The sequence below is a fragment of the Talpa occidentalis genome, unplaced genomic scaffold, assembly GCF_014898055.3.
Source record: "Talpa occidentalis isolate TD23 unplaced genomic scaffold, MPIMG_talOcc4v2.1 talOcc4.2, whole genome shotgun sequence".
NCBI lineage: Eukaryota > Metazoa > Chordata > Mammalia > Eulipotyphla > Talpidae > Talpa > Talpa occidentalis.
The window spans coordinates 72,221,803-72,240,542 of record NW_023602073.1 but is presented as its reverse complement, the minus strand read 5'-3'; the positions used below and the strand labels follow the sequence as shown (position 1 = coordinate 72,240,542).

At 40.8% G+C, this 18,740-nt stretch overlaps 1 long non-coding RNA gene across 1 annotated transcript; it reads left to right on the top strand.

The window, feature by feature from the left end:
• The first annotated feature begins 290 nt into the window (after positions 1-290).
• On the top strand, positions 291-18,238 carry LOC129146336 (uncharacterized). Its single transcript, XR_008552904.1, has 4 exons — positions 291-551; positions 4,786-4,847; positions 9,972-10,062; positions 18,211-18,238. It is a non-coding gene; the product is annotated as an uncharacterized LOC129146336 (long non-coding RNA).
• Positions 18,239-18,740: the final 502 nt, after the last annotated feature.

Here is an 18,740-nt window from a genome sequence, read left to right as displayed (position 1 = left end):
AATAATATTATTTCCATTTTACAGATATGTAAATAGAAGCTCAAAGAACTGGATAATTTAATCCAACGTCATAATGCTAGAGAATGACAGAACCTGGATTTGCATCCAGAACTTCCTGATTTCTATCTTGCACCAACTTTTCAGAAGTTGAATTCTCATCCTGCAAATGTCAGTAGGAAGACACTGAAGTGTAAAATGAGTGTGGGTATTATAAGAGAACGGCTAGCTTTGAAAGAGCTTGTGTCTCCAAGCATGGACAAATTCTGGCTGGGGTACCAATAGAAGTTATATATGAGAAAACATTTGGCAGTTTTTCAGGGACTGTGGAGCCAGGGAGAGATGCCAGAAGACTATAGATTGGTACACACTGTTCCAATTTTTGAAAAGGAAAAGAAAGTTGATTCGGCAAACTATACATGCCAGTCCCGGGCAAAGTTCTTGAAGGGAAATTTGTGAACATGAAAGAGGGGAAGGAAGTAATTATGGGTACCAGCAAGTTTTCACTGAGAAGAAATTATTCCAGATGAAACTCACTTCCTTTTTTTGCGAAGGTAAAAGACTGGTATATTTCATTAGACAATGCATTTTACTCTTTATAACGGAGCAAGTTAAAAATGTGTAGAATGGAGTTTAGATAGTAGACTTATAACAATTTGAAAATCTGTTTTTTTTTCAGATTAATGAAGACATTTATATTTCATTGTTTCCATAATATATATTTGCTTATTCGCTTTTCAAATATTGAGACAACTATAGATTTATATGTAATTATAGGAAAGAAAACAGCGATTCTCTGTACACTCTGCCCAATTTCTCTCACTAGTAATATGTTGCAGAAGTATAGTATTACAATTCAATCAGGATATTGATATTGATAAGATCTACTGACCTTATTCAGACTTGAATGTTGCTTGTATTCCCTGGAATGTATATATGTATAGAATTCCATACAATTTTATCATCTAGGTAGTATTATTGCCTACATCCATTCCATGTACTAAATAGCTCCAACTGAAAAATTTTTTCTAAAGAATTATTTTTAATAGAGGAGATGCAATTTTATTTTAGTTGGCAATGCAATTTTACTTAAGCTTTGAAGGGCAAAGGAGGGGGAAAGTATTTTAGGTGAAAGAAGAGCTAAAAAGAAAATCAGAGGCACACATGAATATTGGATGTGGGGGAGGCCATGAGCTCTATTAAAAGAATTGCTAAATTATAGAAGAGATAATTAGCTTAGCTAGATAAGATGCAGAGCTACATTATAAATGGCCTTGACCATCGGGGACCATATCACATATATTAAAAATAGTGTACCACCTAACTCTTTGAAGACATTAAGATATTCATCCCTGAGGGGCCTCCCTGGTGGCACAAGAGGTTAAGATACAACCTATGAAGCTATCCACAGCCACTGCAGCACGAGTTTGATCCCCGTCCAGGGAGCTACCCACATGGCACAGCAGACCCCTCCTGTCTTGCCCGCTGCTCCCCTCAGCAGTGTATTTCAGTCAATCTGCCTGTTCTGCTCCCTGCTCTGTCTCTGCTGAGTCCTCTCACCCCCTGCACCTCTAGCCTGTACCCCAGTTCTTGTATGCATAAATAAATAAACCTTAAAAAAAAGATTCATCCCTGAGACCAATGGTACATCATTGTTTCTTCATTTGTTTTTCCCTCTGCACAGAACACTTCTCTCCAGATACTCAGATCTGGCTCCATCTCTTATTCAGGTCTCTGCTTAAAGAACACCTCTGCAGGGATGCCTTTCCTGATCACTTATCCTAGAGTTCCCACCCTACCCACACTTTACCCCAGTTCCCAGCTTTATTTCTCTCATAGTACTTATGATTTTAAAACATCTTATATGTAGATCTTTGTTTAATTGTTCATTATTTCTTTCCAGTATTAAGTTTTGCAAGAAAAGAAATCTTGACAGTTTTGCTTACTGCTATACCCCAGTGCCAAGCACCAGCAGAAGTAGGTTCTTAATAGTTGTTCAAGGAATAACAGGCTACCTGTGAAAATTGTGGCATATTCTGCTTTAAAGCTTACTTACTCTTGCATCCATCTTTCCTATTTTTCTTTCCTAGTCTCTATGACTTTATGGGGTTAGAGCAAACAAATATAAAATGGGAGGAGATCCATCACAGCTCCTACATATGCTTCCCAAATTTCACGTCAAACTATGCAAAATGTATGTGCTGAGTAGTGGTGGAGGTATTATTTGTTAAAATAAGATGAAAAAGGCCATTCACTCGATATACTTTATGCCTACCAGCACTAGGAAAGAACCAAGGGGTCCTGTCTTCTAAGAGTCTACTGTGGGGGACAGGCATGTACATCACAACACACTGGAAAGCACAAGAATGGAGGCATGTGCCAGGTGCAATGCAGACAGCCACTTAACATCCCAGTCAGGAAAGGATTCATAGAGAAGCTACCACTGAGATTGGAACTGGAAACAAGAGTATGTATTTACCAGCTAATCGATCGGAACTATAAAATAATGACACTTGGGCAGCTTGACATATCCTGAGAGAGCTCTAGCTCCCCATCAGCACTCATTATTTATTTCTCCCTCCCTCTCTCCATACCTTCCTGTGAGTCCTAGTTTTTTTTTTTTTTTAAAGATTTATTTATTTATGCATACAAGAACGGGAGTACAGGCCAGCGGTGTGGGTGGTGAGAGGATTCACCAGACACAGAGCAGGGAACAGAGCAGACTGACTGACTGAAATACACTGCTGAGGGGAGCAGCGGGCGAGACAGGTGAGGTCTGCCACTCCATGTGGGTAGCTCCCTGGCAGGGAAGCGAACTCATGCTGTAGTGGCTGTGGATAGCCTCATAGGCTGCGTCCCAACACCTTGCGCCACCTGGGAGGCCTAGTGAGTCCTAGTTTTTGAGCATCTGTATCTGTCTGGAGAGATACAAAAAGGCAGATTCAGTTCCCTGAGCTCAAAAGCTTTCCAAGTTACGGACGCCAGAGTTCCCACTCCGGAATCAGAAAGTCTGGGTTCAAACCCCAGCATTGTCCACCAGCTCCCTAGCTTTGTGGTCTTTGGAAGGGATGATTTTTCTAAACCTCAGCTTTCTCATTCATAAAATGGGCTAGTAGCAATACTAACCTCAAAGGATTGTCTAGTACACAGGGAGTGTTCTATAAATTATAGTTACTATTTTGTTCAATGTAAAACTAAGAGTTATGGGACTAAAGAAGGAAAAAAAGAAGCCCAGGATCCCACTGTTCACCACAACCACATCCTTTCAGAGATCTTTTGTTTTTCTTTTACCAGTTCCATTTTAGTTGTATTAATGTTAAATTTCCAAATTAAAATATGTGACCAAATCAAATTTTTGGTCAGTCAATTTCCACAGGTTTTATATCAATTGGGGATTTCCTAAAATATTTTCTCATGCTTGGGGGAGGCAGATCAAGGCTCCAGAGAGGATGTATGAGGTATGAGACCAGACTAAGTGGAGAAGACAAGGGCCAGCCTGTTGAGAAGGAGCCAACCAGAGTTAGACCTGAGGTAGAGCATTGGCTACATCTTCATTCCTCTCCCCTCCCATCCCCATAGCCACCTGCCCTGCTGTGTGAATCTGGTTTGGTAAGAATAGCCTCAAACCTATCTAAGAACTGTCTTTTGCTGATAATTGGAAAATATAGGCCCAATGTCGATAGAAATTATGAATCTTCCCCCCCCCCAAAGCTAAGTATTTATATTTCTATTAGAGATCTTCTAATTTTTAATGTTAGCAGATGTAGGGTAAGGTAAAAGTATCCGGCTTTTCTGCCCTCCCACCATCAGGATAGATGAGGGAACCCTGTGGTCCTGGATGCATGCCTGATGGCGGCACCAGGAGTGGGTCCACCTGGGCTGAGAGACTGAGTTTATAAGGGCGGCGTCATGGGGGTGCCAGCAGAAGCCAAGAACGAACGGAAGCCGAGAGAAGGAGAAGCAGAGAGAACGCTAGAGAACCCAGAGAGAGTGAGGATTTGCTGGGGGCTGGGAGGACTGGCAGCCTCCTGGCCCCCCAGCACCCCTGCCTGCCATTGCCTGGTAACTCTAAATAAAAGACCTGCAAAAGCCACTGAGGCCTCTGACACCTCCTTTACCCGGTCTGCATGGGATCACAGAAAACCTGCACTGTGCCCCTTCCTTCCTGCCCCGACAGCAGCTAAAAACAAAACAGGTCTGCAGGCAGGATTGAGGCCATGAGCTTGGTCTCTGAGAGGGCTCAGTGTTCCAGATATACCCCCACCTCCCAGACCACACCCACCCCTTACAGAGGAGGAAGGAACTATCCGGAGTCACAGAGTTCCTTACAGAAGCAACAGTATAACTGTGACTTCTATAAAGTTATCTTACTGTTACAGGTTGTGTTTAAGCTTTTATTTCCCTATCAGTTCAAAGTCTGCTAGTGGCCGGCACCTGGAAGCAATGACTAGCACTTCTGTGACTTTTTGTTTATAATCACTCATGGAAGTGGGGAGCCAGAACTTGTAAATGTTGGTTTTGTTTTTCAGTTTAAGTGCTTTTTAATTTCTTTCTCTCTTCTCTTATTGTTCTTTATTATTATTATTATTTTTTATTTATTTTTTTAAATAAATTTTATTTTTATATTCCCCCATACAATTGCAAACGCCCCATTCTGACCCCAATCCTTCCCCTCCCGCCCCCCACCCCCAAAATGTGTCTCTGGTTCATAGTTTTTTGTTGATTTTGATTTTCACTTTCTTATATTCATTTTCCTGGTCCCTTATTTATTATTATTTTTCATTCTAGATTTCCCTTAGTGAAAAACAAGTTCCTGAACTGCAGAATTCAACTCAGGTCGTCGTTGGCAGGTGAGACCCCTGGCTTTTTACCTGGCCCTATAGACAACTCTCCCCCATCTCAATCTGTTTTCAACTAAGAGTCTCCTTGGACTACCTCAAGCATTAATAGCAGCAAGGTTGGGTATTTAAGGTTTAAGAATAATTCCGCACAGTCATGTTTTATCTCCTCTGGGCAACAATTGCAGCTTAATAGTCTTTAACTTCAGAGTCAACGCTCCTTCTGTGAAAGTGCAGGTTTCTCAATCCAGACCCTTGGGTGGCCTGGGGATTGAGAAGGGTGAAAGGAAACAGTCAGGGAATTTGGGTTAGTCACTGATGGGTGCCTTCAACTCTTTTTGAAGCTGGACTTTTTATGAAGTTACTTTTTTAAAAAGCTACTCAAGGGGCCTTCTTGCTGGTGCAAGGGGTGATGTGTCAGCGCTGTGAAGCAATCCACAGCCTCTGAGCACGAGTTTGATCCCTGGCCGGCCTCTCCTGACTCACCTGCTGCTCCCCTCAGCAGTGTACTTCAGTCAATCTGCCTGTTCTGTTCCCCACTCTGTCTCTGGGGAATCCTCTCATGCGCCGCCCCCCCCCCCAACCACCGCACCTCTGGCCTGCACACCAGCTCTTGTATGCATAAACAAATAAATCTTTAAAAAAATAAAATAAAATGCTACTCAAGGAGGCTTAGAGGAAGCAAGGAGGAGGGTGAGGAAGAAAGATCAGGGAGGGCAAGAAGGTCCATGCCCCATGACTGCCCAAGGTGGAACCCTTCACGTTCCTGGCTCTGCCTCCTGCCTCCAACCTTGAGTCTGTCTGCCAGGCTGTCCCGCGGTGGGGGCTGCTGGATATGGCTAGGGTAGTCACCTCACCGACCACTGGCTTAGATGCCTGGAGAACCTGGAGGCGGGGATGTGGGGAGCTGGGATGGGGCCCTTTTCTTGCTTGCCCGGGCACTGTGCTGAGAGATAACTCCCAGGAAGATAGTAACTGGGGGTCCATTAAAGTAACTTTTGGGTGAACCCTGATCTTGAACAAGTTCTGGATTGAGGGGTCCATCTCTATCTGTAGCATCAGAGAGCTGAGCTAGTCACACCTGCTTCTAGCTCCAGGTAGTGTGAAAATGTTGTCATTGTTTGCTCAGTCATGGCCCAGCCACATTCTCTGAGGCCTCAGATAAGTGTGAATGATGATCAAAGTCTTCAGGTTCCTGGGTGGAGATAAATCAATTGCATGGCAGGAGGAAGGGGCCATGCTTCTGTTCTTGCCATTCTTTTTTAGAAAAGATTGATTTATTTATGTATATAAGAGCTGGGGTGTAGGCCAGAGGTGTGGGGATGAGAGGATTCACCAGAGATAGAGCAGGGAGCAGAACAGGCAGATTGGCTGAAATGCACTGCTGAGGGGAGCAGCAGGCAAGACAGGAGAGGTCTGTTGTGCCATGTGGGTTAGCTCCTTGGCCAGGATTGAACTCGTACTGTAGTGGCTGGTGATAGCTTCATATGCTGAGACTTAACCCCTTGCACCACCAGGGAGGACCTGTTCTTGCCATTCTTAACCATCCTCATCCTTGGAAGGCAGGTGCCTACCCAGAGTTTGAGTTATGGCTGTGGCAAGGTCCTGGACTGAAGGGGAATTAAGCAATTGAGCAGAGGTTGAGGTAGTCAAAGGCTCAGGAGGGAAGCCTCATTCGTGACTTCACCATCATTTGGCAAGAGAGCATAAGGTGTTAAATCTAGAATAGCAAGCTGAAAATTAAGTCACTTGTACTGAGGCCCATGTTACCACACTGAGATTTAATGCCTAACCTAATGGCAGTTTTAGCTTCTCCCAGAAATATAGCCTTTAGTCAGTAAATCTGGAATTCCTGGCCACCATTAATGATATTATCTGCTGTAGACTCCTTGTCCCCCAAAGGGGACATCATAATCCACGTTCTTCCTATCTTACCCTCTTATGTCTATAAATGGCTTGTATTTTGCACAGCTCTTTGGAATTCTTTTCTATTAGAAGGGATTTGGCCTGATTCATGAATTATTTAATGAAACCAATTAGTTCTTCAAATTTATTCTGTTGAATTTTTTTTTTTACGAAGTTAACAACAAAGTTTTTTTAACAAAGTTATCCCTTTTCCTTCTGTGAAGAACACATCCTTTCAGAAAATTTGAAAAAAATACACTAAAACACCTGCTCTCAAGATGTCGGAGCCAAGCCTTTATGAGATAAGAATATGTGTTGCTCCTATTCCCTTTATATGATCCTAAATGAGACACCAAGGATGCTTTGAGACCCAAGGCCTCCAACAGGAGTATCCATGCTTACAAGCACTAAAAAAAAATTATAGACAAAAGGTTTATGACAATACTACACGCAAAAATAATGTTTTAGTTGCTCAGGCAATGGTCACCCTCAGTCCATATTGTGCTCCAGGGAGACCAGGAGGAAGAGGAATTGGGGGCAACCACTGCCATTATTACTGCAGAGCTGGTGGGGGTGTGTGTGTAAAATTGAACTTCTAGGGATTCTTGTCCAGGATGACTCAGCATTTCATAGCGCATTGGAGAGCATGACTTTCTCTGAAGAGCATGTTGATAACTAATTTGGGTCATAACCAAAGAGTCTTCATGGATCCATTGAGTAGGTATGAGCCCTACTCTTACCTCTTTATTCTTCCTGTTCATTTTCTTTCTATTGCTAGTCATTCATTTGCAGGTTTATTTAATGACTATCTTCTTCTTTAAATTATAGGGCTCATGAGGTATGTATTTTGTTTTATTGTGGTAAAAAAATAAAATTTCCCCATAACAACCATTTAAAAATGTATGGTTCAGTATTAAGTATATTTACATTGTTGTCAAAGAGATCTCCAGAATGTTCTCATTTTGCAGAAATGAAACTCTATACCCATTAAACAAAAACTTCCCTTTGTTCCTGCCCACAAGCCCTGGTAATCACCATTCTACTTTCTATATCTGTTTATTTGACTACTTTAGATATCCCATGTAAGTGGAAGCCTATTTGTCCTTTTGTAGTTGGCTTATTTCACTTAGCACAATGTTCCTCAAGGTGCATTCATACTCTAGCATGTTGTAGAATTTCCTTCCTTTCAAGACTGAATAATTTTCCATTGTATGTATATATATGCCACATTTTATTTATCCATTTATCTGTCCATGGACATTTATGTTTCATCTACCTCTTGCTTATTGTGAATAATCCTACATCTTTTTGATATTATGCTTTCAATTCTTCTGGATGTATATCCAGAAATGAGATTGCTGAATCATATGGGAGTTCTATTTATAATGATTTTAAGCACCATACTGTTTTCCAAAGGTGATGCACATTTTTATCAATAAAAATACTCTATACTTAATATAATGCTTGGAGGAAAGAGTAGACCTTCACATGTCTTTTGAATGTGAATGAAAACAAAAGGGACTTGGGGGAAACAGAAAGATTAGACCTCTCCACCATGATGTTTCCTGGCTAAGGCCTGGTTGTAATCAGAAGTCTAATCCAGAAGCTTGTCCATCCTTTGCTTTGGGACGGAGACAAATGAAACACCAAAACACTATTTGATTTCATATCAAGATGTTTTTATTAAAATCTTAAGTTTCTTTGCCTTTTGTTCACCTTGTTGTCTATGCTCTCCTCCATTTAATTTTTGAATTTCTCCTAAAACGGGAGAATAGAGAAGCAAGAATCTAAATCTCAATGGAGATATATCCCCAAAACCCTGGGGTAGTTGGCATTGACAGAGGCTGTGGTATATAGGCCTCATTCCTGCTTCAAGTAGCTGGAGATGAGTAGGAGGGCTACCACTCTTGGACATCAATAACATCCCGAAGAAAGGCTGCCACCTCCTGGCATTGGGTGTAATTGTCTCGCGCCACCTGGACCAGAGATGTCACATGGGCATCAAGTGAGGCTAGGTGGCACTGCAGCAGGGCAGCTGATTCCTGGTCCAGTTCACCAACTAGTTGTATGTTCTCAACCATTTCAGAGACCATCTCAGCAGCAAGTCTGGTGGTGCTTGAGGGTCTGACTCTCGGCTGCAGCATGTGCACTTAGCTCACCCATACACCAGGGGGCACTGTAGACACTACTGGAACCTTCCTCCTGACAATGGAGTTGCTCTCTGAGGCTGGTTTCTGTGTGGAGACTCTGGTCACCTCTGTACTTTGTGGGACATAGAGAGAGAAATTCTAGCCGTTCTCCTGTTCTCTTGGGACCTCAGGGTTAAGATTAGAAATGAGTATGATGATGTCTGATTATAAACTGCACTTAAAGCAAGAACCAGTTATATGCCAGTGGAAGGATCACTGGCTTGAGTTCCAGTGTCAGCCTGATCATGAACTGGTGGCATCACCTTTTGCAAATTACTTTCTTCTGCCTCAGTTTCTTCATATGTAAAAATACAAAGGTTGAAGGCAGTCTCCAGCTGTTTATTCCATCCTTAATATGCTGACCTGAGCACCTGTGGTGAATCCATATTTTCTTAAATTTTTATGAGCTCCAGCTTCTTTCAGGGGATTTTGACCTTGATTTTATCATTTATGACTTCCTTGTCCACCCAGATCCATGGCATTGGGACTTTGGTGAAATGCATTTGGCTGCATATTCAGTCTAATTCTCTGGGCTTTGGGTATCCTGGCTAATTTCTGCTGCTAATCTCTGCAGGTCTGGGTACCACCTGGGCTTCCAGGACTGAAGTGAGTGGGTGACTCTATCATTTCCACTTCCAGTTTAAACCAATACTTTGTTTCTCTCTCCATCTGTGGTTCTGGAGATGTGCTCTTTCACTGTGGCTGCTGGAGAGTGCTCTTTTGGCCCCTCTTTCTGCTCATTACTTTTTTTAAAAAAAAATATTTTTCTTTGTTTATGCATACAAGAACTGGGGTGTAGGCCAGTGCAGTGGGTGAGAGGATTCGCCAGAGACAGAGTGGGGAGCAGAACAAGCGGATCAACTGAAATACACTGCTGAGGGGAGCAGTGGGAGAGACAGGAGAGATCTGCTGTGCCATATGAGTCACCTCCCTGGTCAGGATTGAACTCATGCCCTTTGCTGATAGCTTGATAGCGCTGAGACTTTAACCCTTGTGCAATGAGGAAGGCCCCTTCATTACCTTTTTTCTTTCACCAACCCAGGCTGACCCAGACTTGCTGAGGACTCAACAAGATTGGCTGTCAGGAGAGGAGTTTCCTTGGCCAGTCACCCTAAATCCACTGGCAAGGAGAGGTAAGTATGCACCTGTTGCCTGTCATCTCCTAAAATAAACAGCAGCCTTCTTCTAAGCCACAGGTGGCTTGGCCCAAATGTATCTGCCTCACTGCAGTGCAAATACCTGAGCTTCATTCAACCTTACTTGCCTCCCTTCAACATAGCTCCTGCTCAGCTCATTCCGGAGCTGAAAGGCCAGCAGGTCTGGCACAGTGCCTGGTCAGTGAGGAAGAAGGTTCAAGGTGGGGCTAGTTACCCTACAGGCTGTTTGCACAAGCATTTTTGTTGGAAAATCCCTTCAGTGTCAACTGAACAACACAGTTGATAGAAATATCTTGCTAGACCAGACTACTGTATCTTTTAACATGGTGCCATCCATAACTGTAAGCAGTAGAACTGAATTCATTTGAAAAGAGAGGACTGCTATCCTGAAGATCAGAGGTCGTTTTTGAAAGCTGGGAGTGGTTGAAAAGCATGCAGTGGGGCTCCATACTACAGCCTGGGACACAGGAGAGGAAGGACATGGCACTATGTGTCAGGAATGGCCACATCCTCCCTCTATCTTCTTGCCCATGCTCCTTACCCCAGCTTCGAAAAAGTGAAAAGAGCCAGGGTTAGGAGTCTGTGGCACTCTTGAGGTTCCTCAGGAAGTTCCCAGTTCCAGAAACTGCCCCAGTCTCTCTCTTTTGTCTTGGACAAAGCAACTCTGGGCCACCTACAAGTTGATTTAAGTGTCACAGCTTAGATTAAAAAAAAATTTAAAGGTTTCAAAATTTGAGGGCCTGAAGAAGGACCCAAGGAAGCAGTAAAGCAAAAGAGAAAGACTTGGGCCTTCTTGGTGGCATAAGGGTTAAGTCGCAGCACTATCAAGCTATCCCTAGCCACTGCAGCACGAGTTTGATCCTGGCAGGGGGCTAACCCACATATGGCTCAGCAGACCTCTCCTGTCTCACCCACTGTTCCCCTCAGCAGTGTATTTCAGTAGATCCACCTGTTCTGCTCCCCACTCTGTCTCTGGTGAATCGTCTCACCCCCCTATACCGTTGGCCTGCACCCCAGTTCTTGTATGCATAAATAATAAATCTTTTGAAAAAAAGAAAGAGGAAGAGAAACACTTGGAGGACTTAAACAAGAAGCCGGGACATGATTTAAGATCTGAAGTTGTATATTCAATCTTTATTCAACAGACATTCATTAAGGCCTATTCTATGTCAGCATTGTGCTATGTACTCAGAATAAGAAGCGGAAAAAGATATGGTCCAGTGGGGTAGACTGATATGTAAACAGTAACTGGAAGGCAACAAGAGGAGTACCAATAGAAAAAAATGTTCACAAAATGTCTAAAAGATCACTCCATCTTGCTTCCTCTTTACGAATATGTTGGGCATAATTCCTGTGGGAAGCGAGGTCATTGGTAGCCATATAGCCTTTTTTATTCTCTCTCTCTCTTTCTCTCCTTATTCTTTTCTCTTTTCTTTCTTCCTCCCCACAACTATCCAGTGGTACTCAAGAGCACTCGCTAGTCTCACTAACAGAGCCCAGGTTAAATGAGCTGTTGACCCCTGTCCTCAAGAAAGAGAACTTCCCTGTGGAACTGGACTTACTTCCCTACAGCAGGACTTATTATGCTACATCATTGCTTTTGTGGACACAAGTTTCCTAAACAACAAGAAATCAAGTTCAAGTTCTAAGATCTAAAGTAGTCAGATAGAAATAATACAACATGGAGAAAAGAGGATGATTTGGACTTATCTATTTTTTTCCACTTCTTTTCCAATCCTAGGTGTTAATAGTGTTTTCTTAGTATCCCTTTTTCTTCGACTTTGGAAATGATTCTATTTGAAATGGATACTATTTTGCTTTTTCTAATCTTTATCCTTAAATTTTTTTTAAAAAGATTTTTTTATTTATTTATACAAGAACCAGGGTATAGGCTAGATGCGCGGGAGGGTGAGAGGATTCACCAGAGACAAAGCAGGGAACAGAACAGGCAGACTGATGAAATACACTGCTGACAGGAGCAGCAGGCGTGACAGGAGAGGTCTGCTGCGCCATGTGGGACCCTTGCCAGCAGGGTTTGAACCGCGCTGCGGATGCTGCGGACAGCTTCACAGCGCTGCGCTCAACCGCCTGCACCACCAGGGAGGCCCTGTCCTTAAATTTTTAAATGCATAGCAACTTCAAAATTCCCTTTTGTCTAAATAATACAAAAAACCTTAGCATATTTAACTTGGACTATGTCTAGTCATTTGCCATGTCGTTATCATCTATAGCAGTGCTATCCACTAGACATCTAAATTTATTTTTTTATAATAAATTTTATTTTTATATTCCCCATACAATTGCAACTCCCTTATTTTGACCCCAATCCCTCCCCTCCCGCCCCCTAGCCCCCATAGTGTGTCTCTGGTTCATAGTTTTTTGTTGATTTTAATTTTCACTTTCTTATAGTTATTCATTTTCCTGGTCCCTTATTTAAGTTTTCTAGATTCCTGCTATGAGTGAGACCATCCGGTATTTTTATTTTTCTTTCTGGCTTATTTCGCTGAGCATGATCCCTTCCAGCGCCATCCATGTTGCTGCAAATTGCATGTGTTTATCTTTTTTGAATGCTGAGTAATATTCCATGGTATATATGTACCACATCTTCTTGATCCAGTCATCTATTTTGGGGCATTTGGGTTGTTTCCAAAGCTTAGCTATTGTAAATAGTGCTGCTCTAAACATAGGGGTGCAGGTGCTCTTTGGAATTGATGTTTCTGTGTCCTTTGGGTAAATACCTAGGAGTGGAATTGCTGGATCATATGGAAGCTCTATGTTTAGTAGGTCCAGAAATCTCCACACAGCTCTCCATAGTGGTTGGACCAGTTTGCACTCCCACCAACAGTGCAGAAGAGTTCCTTTTTCTCCACACCCTCGCCAACATTTGTTGTTGCTAGTTTTTTTAATATGTGCCATTCTCACTGGTGTAAGACGGTATCTCATGGTAGTTTTGATTTGCATTTCCCTGATTACAAGTGATGTTGAACATTTTTTCATATGCCTGTTGGCCATTTGCATTTCCTCTTCAGAGAAGTTTCTTTTTAGCTCTTCTGCCCATTTTTTGACTGGATTATTTTCTTTGTTGTTGTTGAGTCTCATCAGCTCTTTGCAGATTTTTGTGATCAGTCCTTTATCATTAGTGTCTAGACATCTAAATTTAAATTCACTAATGTTAAGTAAAATTAAAATTCACTTTCTTGGTTGCATAGTCACATTTTAAGTGCTCAGTACCCACATGTGGCTAATGGCTAGCATATTGAATAGAGCTGATATAGAACATTTCTATCCTTATAGAAAGTACTGTTGAATAATGCTAGTTATTTCCATCTCATTTTTACCCTCCTTCATATTACTCATTATTAGTAGTATTTTAGAACCAACACATATGGTAGGTCTATTTTTGATCTTGTGAGGAACCTCTGTACTGTTTTCCATGGGAACTGGGCCAGTCCACATTCCTACCAACAGTGTGCAAGGGTTCCTTTTTCTCCATTCCTCACCAATGGAGTATTTCCTTGCCTTAAAAATATACCTCCTCGTTTATTTTAAATATATTGATTTGGCTTCTAACCAAATTTCTCTGTCCTTCAGTTGTCTAGATTTTGTAATGGGGCTTTACACTAAATGGCCTCTAAGGTGACTTCTTGATCTGAAAATCTAATATGGACTGTGTTATTATTTCTTATAAATAGTTGGCATGTTTTGTATTTCCAGTTAATGAAGGTGGCAATGGAGCATGTCAGTGAGTAAAAAGTGATTCTTTTAAAAGCTACCTTCCCCAGACCTCTAGGGCTCTGAGCCAACATCTTCCGTTTTCTCATATCCCCTTCCTGTATTAGCATAGAGAGAAACAGGTGGCTAACTAGATGAACACAGGCCAGGAAAAATATCCCTCTGGGTTTGATTTCAGATCAGAGATATTTTTTGGAAGCTCATCAAAGAATACAGTGAAAGGCTGGGGATAAGAGGTAAGCACTAAACCCCTCAACTTTTCAGAGATTTTTCTTTTGGTCATTGTAGCACTTAACATATGAAATCAGAATTTTAACATTTTTCCTATATTCTCTAAAACCAATAGGATATTGGGAGGCCTGATGAAGGGTAATAGAAGTTGGTTTTTTTTTTTTATTACAATTGAGCTAGAAGAATGTAGAAAGTTGCTGAGAGTAAACTAAAAGAGGTGGGAACTGGAAGAGACACTCTTAGTGAATTTCTATAAAGGGTAGCAAATGATCAATGCAACCATTTCTGAAACTTGTACACCAAGGTGCCTCACAAGAATCTCTCAAATTCTGTTCCTACATCATCAAATGTTCAGTGAGTAGAGGATGCCATGAGTTTCAGTCTTCCCAAAGCCTGGCTTCTAGTCTATCAAATTGATTGTAAATGCTGTGTACAGGAACTGTAGCTTCTGAGGCAAATGGCATGGAGTCAATTAAAATGAATACTCAGCTTACTTCAAAGAGCAGTGGCTTCTCCTTCTTATCCCTGCTTTCCCCAGCTGACTAGATGCAGACACGGTGCTTTTATAACCTATTTTCCTTGGTTAGATTTTTAGAATAAATGGAATTGAGGCATAATTTATATAACTTTGCTTAACTGAGGTATAGTTTATATACACTTTGCTTTAAAATTCAAACATCAATTTCCTTCTTTTTTCCATAGTGTCCACACAAAATTTTAGAACTAAATGTCAAAGGTATATTCCTTTTCTGATGATTGGTATTCTGGGATACTTGGTTAATTTTTAAATTTCTTTTCCTATGTGTCATAACTGCAACACAGCTGCTCATTCTAAATAAAGATTATTAACATCCACGTGGATACAGTAAGTCCTGGGAGGCACATGTATTTATTCTACCTATACGTAATTTTTTTCTTTCTCTTTCCCTCATCCCTATATCCATCCAAATAGCTTTTAGATTTGTGTTTTGCTTTGAAATGTCTCATTCTCCTCCTTTTCTTACTGTGCCTTTTTAAAACACCCTTCAGGCTTCATTTCTTTTTATCTGATTTAAATAATCCATTCCATACATCCTCTGGCCACATTAATCTTCCTAAAGCGCAACTCTGATGCTGCCTCTTCTTTGTGCAAAAGGCATCAACGGCCTCTAGCTGCCTACTAGATCAAGCAGTATTTTTACTCTGCAGGTCAGTGTGTTCCATCACCAGGGCTGATGGACCCGAGGGCTGCCAGTCCTGCGCCCTCACCCATCCTGCTGACCCTGCATTCCAGCCATGCTGGTCTCTCCAAGTATGTGCCTTTCAAATTTGTTTACATGTCACTGCTGCCACATCTCCTCAGAGGAATAATTGTGCATCTTTTGATCTTCAATTAAATGCTACCTCCCCTCTTAAATTTTTCCCTCATCATTTCTGTGCAAGTTTATACCTGGCATTTTTAATGTCCGGACCGCTTTGTATCATGCCTAGAACACATACTGCCTGTTTTCATGGTTATTTGTGTTTATGCCTTATTTTCCACACTAGATTGTAAACTTTTCATCTTACTCATATTTGTATTCCCCTACATCACCTGCAGATCATATAATCACATACAGTGTCATCTATAGTGTGACTAAATAGCATCTCAAAACCTTGCTGCATTTTCAGTATTTTGAAACTTCCAAATAATGATGTACAGTTTACTTGAAGGATGTACAAACTGATTATAAGTAATATCTAATTTACTGTTTCCTATATACCACACACTTATTGATTAAATGAATGAAAAAACAAATGTTACAGGACACATAGAGATGTTAGTCCATCCGTAAATTAGCTGAAGGCATTCACCATGTCCGGAGGAAAACTTAACTCTCTATACATTAAGCAGTAAAGTAAATTAAGAAAAACTAAAGTGCACTGAGGTAAAAATAGGATATACTGTCTTTTAAAATCAATTAAGGTATTTTAAAATATAAAATACCTGTTCACTGAATATTTAAGTAAATCCTACTAAGTCTTATGTGTCCAACTCTGCATTTGGATGTTAACATATCAGATGTTCTTAAATGCTATTTGATATAACCATATAGAGCTGGGTTCAAATGTTACCTCTGTCCATACCTTATTGGTATGGAATTTTAAACTTTTAGAATCCTCACCTATAAAATGAGGATTAAAAATAACCATGTCTCAATGAATTGTAAAGATAAATTATGTTTACACAGTAAAATGCTTACCATAGTGTCAGGCACATAGTACATATAAAATAAATGATTGCTACTATTTTAAACTAAATCATAAGCTATTTCAAAAGACAAGATTTTTATATTCTCCAGTTGTGTTACTAGCCACATAGTTGACTGAGCACTTGAATTATGGCTAATCTGAACTGGGAGTGGCTAAATGTGACCATCGCAATGGGGTTTTAAGTCTTAGTGTAGAAAAAAAGTAATGTAGCTCATTAATAATTTTTTATATAAATTATATATTGATACTTTAGGTATCCTGGGTTCAATCAGGTGTACCTTAAATTAATTTCACCTATTTCTTTTTACTTTTTGAAATGTAGGTACTACAGAATGTTAAATCTTATGTGTAATGCATGATATTTTCATTGGGCAACACTGATGTAAAGTCGCTGATGAAGGTCAGAATTAGGTATACAGATGCTCAACTAATATTTGATTGGTTGATTTATATGGTTAAATCTCTTTAGCACCTTATTACATTGGTGCAATTTAAAGCATAAGGGACTATATTTTTAAAATGTGCATTTAAATCTAGACAGGTTTACAGAGTAGAGTTATTATGAGAGAATCTCATATACCATATTCATATTCACTGTTAAGTTTGGGTAATTTTTTCCTGCAAAGCTGTGACTTAAAGCACTGAAGCAAATCTCTTCAACACAGTCTCAGCGAAATTTGTGCAGCTACGAATGTGAATGACTTTTCAAGGACAAGAAACCCAAGTGCAGAAAAATAACCTTGGCAAATGACAATGAATAATAAATTGTCAGCAGGCCCAACTCTGTTTCAAACTTAATGAGCAAATCAGGATCACTGATTATCTCTGGCTTCTGGATTTTGCTGCTCTTCCTAACATATCTAACCCAAAGGATTCCAGGAAGCAAAAGTTGGAAGCAGGGGCTATGGGACATTCCTAGCTTTACAAGACACACTGGCTCATTCCAAAGACCATTTGCTCTTCCATAATGTTCCTTAAGCATAGAGCAAATAAATGTCTCTGATGACTTCCAATACTGGCTTTATGACACTTTCTAGAGTAGTTAAAGCTAGTTATCAACAATAGGGTATTGTTGAAAAGTTCTTCAACATAAAACACTGTTCATCGGTTTTAACATAGATATTCACCATTTAATAAATATAAATATTACTTACTATGGGTTTGTATTATGTTCTGGGGTGCTTTTTGGTCCCTGAGGACATGGAAGAATACAAATAATATAGATATATTGTGATCTGTTTTCTACTGCCTTCCCATATACGTCTGCTCTCTTGGGAGCCCCCTAGTGTTCAGTTAGCCTTGGAGATTGGCTTTAAGTCAGTCAAGGTCTAGGGTGGAGAGAAAACAGATAAAGAGGGGAATGTGTGTAAAATGGAAGCCACAGATAGATTACTTCATCAGGAGACGTGTGTTTCTTCATTTTGAGTGAGTAGTAGAGGGGAGCCACTGCCCAAGGCGAGCTGCATTCTCTTTGAGATATTTTCAAATGCCCCCTCTCCCCCCATTTTTATATAGCGACAATCTGATTGTTCTCTCTGGCAGTTTAGAAGCACAGGGGCTAACAAAGGGGACACAGTTCCGCCACTCGAAGATCTCACCCCCTAATGAAAGAAGGGAGACATACCAATTAAATATCTGAGTGTCCTTCATGGCTGAAAATGATGACATGAAAGCAAATCAAGTCTTTGTTAAGGGCTATGGCACGCTTAATTCAAAATGGAATTATCTTTACACAGTTTCCAAATTCCATCCAGACTAGCAAAATGTTAGAGTGGGAGAAATATAGAGTTTCTGATTCCCTCATCTTTTATAATGAGGAAACTGAAGCCCACAGAAAAGTGTGTTAGAGTCCAAAACTCGGTTTTCATATTCCCACTCCTTTGGGTGTGCCATGTAAATGACTTGATTTTTCTATTTGTTTTGTTACAGGGCAGGGAGAGAGGCACACCAGAACCCCCCACACCTGCCTGCTCTAAATAGGCTCTGCCATCTAGCACATCAAGACAAGACATGTAAGACCTTTAATGGAAAGGAACTTTAATACAACTTAGTGTGCAATACAGAAAAGACAGAGAATATAGTTTCTAAATCAAGCACCCAAAGTTACCTGCGGGGGTCCTTGCTGCCCCAGCCAGATAAGACACTGGCAAGCAGCTTAGAAAGAGGGCCTCACACCATGGGGCTGAAGAAAAAGGGCCTCACACTGTGGGGCTGAAGATTCCTTGTGCCTCACACTGTGGGGCTGAAGATCAATCTGTAACCTATAAGCATCCCTTTGTTTTTTGTTCTTGGTCATATAAGAAAAAACTTCTCAGAAAGTACATTGGGCAATAAATTATATGTATAGAATACTGTAAGTAAATGGCACAAAGAAATACCTGCTTAAAAATTAAACACTGTAAATTTGGCCTGCCGGACCATGGGAAAGAGTTTGTTATACATGAACATGCTTGACAAGA